We start from the raw sequence: 8,340 nt of genomic DNA on the forward strand, positions 1-8,340 counted from the left end.
ATAAAAGTTATTATTTTTCAGAGGTGCTTTATATGAACTTTACAGAAGTTTTTAAAGTATGAGTTTGGTAAGATTCATTTATTTTATGGTTATGTGGAGTGCCTCCATGTAAGTCTGTGTATCATGTGCTGCCAATACATGTGTTTATATGAGCACGTGTGTGATTGTGCTATAGAAGCCAAAAGAGGATCTTGAATCCTCAGGTTCTGAAAATAAAAATCAGATTCATAACTCACAACTACTAAACTGTATCTCAAGTCTCTCACTGATTTTTAAATGGATACCTAAAAGTCTTCAACAGTACTTCACAGGTATTGTTGAAATCATTCTAAGCTTATAAAGTTTTAGGTAAATGTCAAATCAAATATCTATATGCTGCTTTTTCTGGATATATAAATGAGATGTTTTAGTCTATATACAAAAAAAAGTGTAAAAGTTAATTTTTGTAGTTATATACTACCAAAATAACAAGAAAAACTTGGAACATTGAGCTAGATACAAATTTACTTTCTTTCAAGTTATATTGCTACTTCCAAATCTAATGATATGTTGATATATACAATTTGTTGATATACATATTTTCATGTCAAAATCCATAATTAATATGTTATCAGCAATGCATATAATGTATATTGATTTCTCTATCTGAAATAAAATGAATGTCTCAGAGAGTACATTCTGCTTTTGTATGTGAACTCAGGCCTGGTGAGAGAACAGTGCATGTTCTTAAAGGCTGAGCCTTCTCTCCAGACCATCACCATGCAAAAGCATCCCTAGACTCTAGTATACACTAATTTACAGTGATTACATTTTTTTTTCAGTGCTGAAAGTTGAGTTCAGAGCCTTGCTTTGCATCTACTAGTTAAACACCCAGTCAGAGAGCTACATCCTGGCCCTCATTGCTCACCTTATAGCTGAGCGAGCAGCCTTGAACTTGTGATCTTCCTGCTTTACTACCAGGTGCTGGCACTACCAGAGTTTTACTGTGGTGCCTGAGCAACAAAACGTCTACGGTGCTGCTCTCCTCCTTATTGTATTTTCCACTTGACCATGTAGATATCAATACCAGGTTCACACAGTATCGAACTAGTACTACTAAAGAACACCTTGTAATTCGCCTCATAGAGGTGGCTATCCTTCCATCAATTACATTTAATTGAAAATATTAGCAACAAACACAGACTTGATAAAGTGATTCTACTTTAAGAAATAAAAACAGGGACCACTCCAGGCTAAATACAACCCCCTTCCCTTCATAAGCTGCATGTGAGGGTTTCTCTGTCCCCTTGTCACGGTGGCACTGTGGGCCTGAGCTGCAAAGATCAGCCACATTGCCCATCTTCAGCTCCTACAACTCTAATAGACAATGATGTGTCAATCAATACATATTTGTCAAGTCAGACTGTCTTGTCCCTCCAGTGGCAATGGATGCCAGCAGTGCTCACATTCCAGAGGGTTCCTAAGGATGGCTTGCAGAGATGATTCAAATATGGATTCATTGGCCTAGGACTTTAACTGTAAAGAGCAATTTTGCCTTGGGCACAAAGTTGTCTGAGACTACCCCGAGGAAGGCAAACAATGTCTACATAGTTATGCCTGTTTGATGATGACTGTGACAAATAGGAAGGGTGCCACCTCTCATCAGAGGCTCAGGGCACATCTCAGAAGCTGAGGCAGAAGGACAGTAAGAGCCAGAGGACTGAGGTGGCGGCAGTAAGATATAGTGACTTCTAGACATGACAGGGCAGCTGCATCTGTGAAACTTCAACAAAATGGCTTGCTGAACAAGATCTGTACAGTGGTAACACCATATGACATGTGTTTGTGGATGGGGAAAATCTCACAAGACCCCATCCCGGGCGAAGAGCTACAGGCAACCACTGGCTGCTGAGAGAGGACAAGTCAGTTTTCTCCTGGGACAAACCTCTGAGGCCAAGCGCTCAGCATAAACACATGCACATATATGTGAGCAACACTAAGTGGACTAGCTAGATTCTACAATGCAGGTCTATGTGTGTGTGTGTGTGTGTGTGTTCATGTGCACACACACGTGTTAGTAATAACAATAAAGAAGTAGTCATGAGTTTGAGAGGGAGTCAGGAGAACAAAGAAGGGAGTGGAGGGAGAGGGACGGGGGTGATTTGGATACACAAATATACTGTGTATGTATAAATCTGTCAAAAAAAAGAGGCATATTCAGAAGGTCATTCAAACCCTTTCCCCATCCAGAATAAGTGGCACGTATATGGATTTTCTGGTCCACATGGTAAATTCAGGCCAGCCAAGGCTATACCCTAGGGCCTGCATGATGGCCAGTCCTCCACTGTTAAGTTTTCCTTCTGTTGTGCCACTCAGATAGCTGACTTTCTCTGCCAAACTTCTCAAGAAGTCTCTCTTCCCACCCCCAAGCATTCCAACTGAATTTGTTTTTCTTCTTCGAGACCAGAATGAAGTGACTGACTTGCTCAATGCTCTGTCCTTCTCCACTAAACTGCAATATCTTAAGAGAACCAGGTGTTTTATGGGTAGCAGTGGTATTGTTGAGCCAAATGTGGGAGACCACAGGTATCCAGTCATATATGAGGGATCAATGGGTAGTAAATGCAAGCAATGTCATGACTAAGGAACAAAGAAGAGGGAGTCCTTTAGAGAGAAACAAGAGAACAGAGGTGAGGGGCACGAGCCACCTCAACGTGGTACTACCAGGGCTCCTGACAGAGAGGGCAGAATAACCAGGCATGTTGCTTGCTTACTTTTTCCTCTAGCTTGACCCAGCTTGGATTGGAGTTCCATGTCACTTGCAAATGACTGCAGTGTCTCTCATTCAGCAGGAAAGATAAAGTCCCAGAGAGCTGGCTAGAGTCCAGTGAAGATGGAACCTTAGGGTGATGGAGTTATTCTGAATTAGATGTGGAGTATTGGTTTGCTGTCACTCCTGAAATCGAGTCAGAGGCGAAAGGCTTCATGCCTGGCATACTGGACTAAATAACACTCTCTGCCTCCTTCACACTTAGTCTAAGTAAATCGCCACATTTCCCAACAAGGCCTCTGAAGATGATTTTTGTAAGTATCTCCCTTTTTCTCTTAGAGTTCTGTTTCTATTGTTATGCCCATGTCTATATTTTTAATGACTACATTAATTTATTTTTGTTCTCTGTCATGTGACATTTGAGAGCATTAATAGTAATTTTTCCCCTTTGTTCTTACAAGGGGAAAGTTCAGATAGAAGTTCCACAAATGCATAGATAGATGCATACTATTTTCCAGTAACTCAAGCAACATTAGTTGGCTGCCAACGTAGTACTAAAGGTGTGCTTAGGTGCTTGTGTCTGTGGGAAGGGCCACTGACCCTTGTTTTACGAAGGGGGAAGTCTAAGCAGCATGTGCACAGACAGACAAAGAGATTGACTCTAAAGTCTCACCTCTCTCTCTCTTTCAACAGAGTCTGTCTGCATTGTCTAAAGAAGCGAGTCTCTAATGAGAGCCTGACTATGGAGGGGGGAAGACTATTTCAGTTGTCTCAAGGTATGTTTTCAGAGAGGGAGACTCTATGTGGATTCCCCCAGAGGAAGGGACACAGGTGACTGTGCTGTGCCCTCTGTCTCTGCTGGGGGAAAGTGAGATCAGCTCAGCCAGCTGTTCTGAGAGCCTGCTCTTCCACAGGCCGCCATTTTCTTCCCCTAAAGGACTTAAGTTTTGCTACCCTACCTTTCCTACATTCGGCTGCCTCCAATAAGCTGCCCTTCTGTCATAAACTCTCCTCTGGCTTGAGCCCAGGAGCAACAAAGCAAGTATCACTGATAAAACATTGTTCAGTGGATCTTTCTAGGCAGACCAATCCCCAACAGCCATTCCTTCCTGTGGTTTGTGTTATTAAAGGGACTTGACGTGTATCACCGCGCTGTGTTTGAGACACAATCCGCTGTAAATAACATCCGCACACCAGCAGAGCCCAGGCCAGAGGGATGCAAAAGGCATTGCCTCAGTCCTCCCTGGCTGTTTTCCCTTTATATCAATTTATATTTAATGCAGAGGTTGTAATATGTCTGTCTTTCCTTTATAATCTGTGTTGTTCGTTCACCACAAGCATAGCTACTGTCACTTTTCCAGGTCCTGAGAATATACTGCCCGGTGACCTGTTTGGACATTTATGGTCCTGGAGCTGAGGAAAGCCTATGGGCAAGCATTGAGCTGCAGGAAGATTCCCTATGACTGCACAGAACAGAAAAGTGGGGCGGAGAGCGCGTCCCAGGGCTTAAATATGAACACTTCAATTAACATGTTCCAGCTGAGTAACAAGAGACCACAAAAAGAAAACTATTTAAAATCACAGGGTGGTTACGTTGCATTCACTGTAAATCTGTCTCAACCCAGGAAGTGCTAATGTGAAGGGCCACAATGACAGTGAGCTCTATGGGGTGACTCTTAAATGAAGGAAGGCACCTTGCAAGCATGACACCTCCACAGCATATTGCAGAGGCTCACATACATTAAAACACAGAGTGAAGGTAGATAGCATGTTTGGTAACTTATTCTGCAGAAAACGATGTATCTCTCTGGAGCAGAGTCCCAGGGAGACTCTGGTATTTAATTGACTTCCCAGAGAAGGGATAAAACACTTGTCGCAATTTCAACGGTCTTAATCAGCTGAGGCTAAAATATTATTCTGCTCTGAAGTTGAAGGAGAGATTGAATATGCAGTGGTCCCAGGCCCACCAATTTGAAGATGGCTCCATGGCATTAATTAGCACTGATGCCCAGTGACTGATTACTCATAGTCCCTTATCTCTTAAGACTACTTCAGCAAGTGCAAGACTTCTTGATACCACAACCTTGGGCCAATGCTGGCCCCGGTAGAGTGAGTTTTGATGCTCTGAGATACTGGCTGACTGTGTGAACTAGGACAGTCAGTCAGCATGAGAGCCGTAATCTCCAAGCGCTCTGAGGTCCTCTACATCTCAGAGGGGCACTCCCAGGACTGTTACCTCTCAGACATTTCCATGGCTGTATGAGGTGTAAAAGCTCATAGACATAGTTATAATTACATTAAACTGTGCTTTGGACATTTTACTTTGGAAATACGACCGTGCTGGCCTTAGCTCTTCCTGGTCCATCTAAAACCCATAAGACCCCCTGAGGTTTCTTGGTATATATTTAGAGGATGCTTCTGCCGTGTTAATAAAAATAATAAACTTTAATAAAAAGAAATTAAATAGGCTGGGCTCCACAGAACATGCGTGCCATCCCAGCCCTTGGGGAGTACTAGCATGATAATCAAGAACTTAAGGGTAGTCTGGGCTACGAAGCAAGTTCGATTCCAGCCTAGGCTACTTGGCACCCAGTTTCAAAAAACCATAAAAATACAAAAAGCTTAAAAAGCAAACCAGCAAACCAAAACTTAGCACACATACACAAAAGAGACTAAATAAAACAACAGCATAAAACAGCTTTCAACTCCAACAGCAGCAGAACCGCTGGTTAGACTTGGTTAGGACTGGACTGGGAACCATCAGTTTGCATTTCTACTTTCCTTTTCCTCCCACTTGGCATTGTAAGAACCTGTGCCGAGTCACTAAAAATGCAGTCATTTTCCAAATGTGTGGTAACCAGCCTCCGATCAAGACATTACTCTCTGCAGAGCATTAAGTCATCTTGGGGATATGTGTAGCTGTGACTTAAGAGTGTTAAACTACAAACCCATCCCTGTAAATCAGATATGAGGGAGTGTTTGCTTGATGGCCTCCAAGTATGTGATTGGTGCCATTAAAAAAGAAATGGCATCTATTACAAGTCACTGGCAGCCTGGATACAGCCCACTTCGTGTCTGTGAGAGTGGACCAGATACCCACAAAGCTCCAGCGCTCGCCTTAGGAACTGGAGCATTCTTTACAAGGACATTGCAGCAGTGGAAAAGAACCGATCGCACCTGCTCGGCTGGCCGGCCTGTGCTGGCTGTGTCAGACAAGCATTTCTTTCCCTTGTCCCAACTCCCAGGTGCTATCCCTGAGCACAGAGGGACATATCTGTTTGAAGGATTTGAAGAGAACAACAGCAACAAAATGATCTGGACAATCTATGTGTCCTCACCACTGGCATCGGCTTGACAGTGGTGGTGGGTGGGGTCATGGTGACAAGGGTCACAGTGACGAGGGTCATGGCAGGGTTAAAAGAAAAGCACCCAGGAATTCTCTTAACAAACCGTGCTACGGTTGCAGGAGGTACATACGTCTCCATCAAAAACTGAGTTCCATTCAGTAATAACACGTATAAGTTGATCCTAAAATTTCCCCGAGGTGACAGCTTTTGTAATAAAGAAAAATCACTTAAAATATGAAGTGTAGACTACCCCAACTAATGCATAGAAGGGTTCTCTAGTGGAGAAGCTGGCTGGACGCTCAAAAGCCTAGAGAATATACAGCAAGTGACTTAAATAAACAGCGTGTGGTATTGACAATTCGGATGCCGAACACATCCTCCATCAGTCTGCTCCATGGCACTATCTAGACGCTAAACAATCTCGACATTCGTTAAGGCACTTGAGCATATTTGAAGCAAGCTTCAAAGTCCACTATCATGCAACAGTATGCTAATCATTCCTTCGTACAAGAAGGCAAAAATCCCTTGTACAAAAGTTGGACATTTCACAATTTTATCCTTTGCTGTTTGCCAGCATCTACCTGGTAAAATGGGCTCTAGTGTTGCCTTTACGCTGAGAGACTGTCCACGAGGTGCGAAATATATTTGCCTTCGTTGCTTCGTGTAAGACAGCTGTGGAGTGGGATCTTTAGGGAAGACTCCAAAAGCTGCGTGCAAGGGAAGTGTTGGGGTCTTTAAAAAGACCTGGTGTGCTGTGGACATGACGCGACTCGCCCATGGTCTTACCTCTCCACTCTGCCACCTTTGGCAGATTAGACACTGAAAATATCTACATAGATATAGACATAGATAGATCCACAATGTATATTTGGCTTGTTCCTAATCAGGCCAAGGCATTAAAACATTGGGCAGTGACACCACTTCAAGCTTTGATGAGAACACCTCATGGCAGTGACAGGAAGGACGGGAAAGCTGGTGCTCTCAAATGCAGATTTTGAATAGACCAGCCATTGTCTAGAATTTTCTCCGTTACAAAATGCAATTCCCGCATGCAGTTTTCAGGCTTGCACTGTGAGTCCTCTAAAGCTTTCTTTATCATTTAATATTATAAATAATTACGTTCCTAGGTGGCAGTTCAAAGCTCAGTATAGCACTTGTACAACACCCCAGGCAGGTCAGGTGACCTTTCTCCAATCCTGCTCCCTCTGGTGCTGAGGACAGACAAAGTGATACGTCTGTCATACGCCATTACCATTAGAACAGAATCTTGTTCTTTTATTACAACTGAACTCCGCCAGATCTCTCAGCAGGAATGCTAAGTGAAATCAATGTCTTGGATTTCCAGGCTGAGCTTGGAGGTCACAGCCACTCTGTCATTTCTCAGTATTATAGTTTCTCTCGCACGCACACACTCCCTAAGCCTCCAACTGGCACACAGCAGATTGAAAACAGCATGCATCAGAGGACTCATGCTGCACAATTTTACAGTCTTTTGGAGCCCCTCCTTTTGATCCCCCCTTCCATGTTTTTTTTTTCTTTTTGCAAATTGCAAATAAGTTTTGCTACGTCCTCTGGAGTTGGGAGTCAGAGGCAATGGTGCACCCAGGAGGAGGGTAGGTGACACAACTCAGAACACACATATCACTTTTGACAGCTGTCAGTAAGAGCACTGTCCACCTGCTGCCCCATGAATTTGATGTGTGACTCCATTGCTCTAGAGTAAATATCCTTGTAACATAAGCTTCCATTTACGCCAAGTAGGTATGCACACAAAGGCCTCGTGTTATTGTGCAATGGTAAGACAGGCACAGAAAGTTGCCACAACAACCCTTACAGAGAGAGAGAGAGAGAGAGAGAGAGAGAGAGAGAGAGAGAGAGAGAGAGAGAGAGAGAGAGAGAAACTATTCCCTAAGATACTAATGCTGATTGCGTAAAAACAAATATGCTAATCAATGAATGTCCATGAATAAATTAGCTCTGTGGCGTCACAACAGCCATGAGGCTACATGCAGACGTCCTTTCTAAGCTACAGGAGAGCAAGCGGGTTCTATTTATTAGTTACTAGTTGGAGTTTAGGGAGCTACATTCAAATGATACACCTTAGTGCCTTGGCTCTTTTTTTTTCTGATTGACTAAATCAGCACAGGCATATTCTGGAATTCTTTCTAACAATGAAAAGAGTGGCAGAAAGTGTGCTAGAGGATGCTGGGCAAGTGAGAGTGACAGAAAGTGTGCTAGAGGATG

The 8,340-nt window shown here is 43.2% G+C and overlaps 1 protein-coding gene and 1 long non-coding RNA gene across 14 annotated transcripts in view; one reads left to right on the forward strand and one right to left on the reverse strand.

Annotated features, from left to right (window-relative positions):
• The window catches only part of Sox5 (SRY-box transcription factor 5), a 968,743-nt gene that overhangs the window by 58,799 nt on the left and 901,604 nt on the right, over positions 1–8,340 (reverse strand). The gene's annotated exons all lie outside the window — the stretch shown is intronic.
• LOC116099783 lies at positions 2,830–4,584 on the forward strand. The gene is made up of 3 exons (XR_004122383.1): positions 2,830–3,063; positions 3,443–3,525; positions 4,111–4,584. It is a non-coding gene; the product is annotated as an uncharacterized LOC116099783 (long non-coding RNA).

This window comes from Mastomys coucha, unplaced genomic scaffold (genome assembly GCF_008632895.1).
Source record: "Mastomys coucha isolate ucsf_1 unplaced genomic scaffold, UCSF_Mcou_1 pScaffold20, whole genome shotgun sequence".
Taxonomy (NCBI): domain Eukaryota; kingdom Metazoa; phylum Chordata; class Mammalia; order Rodentia; family Muridae; genus Mastomys; species Mastomys coucha.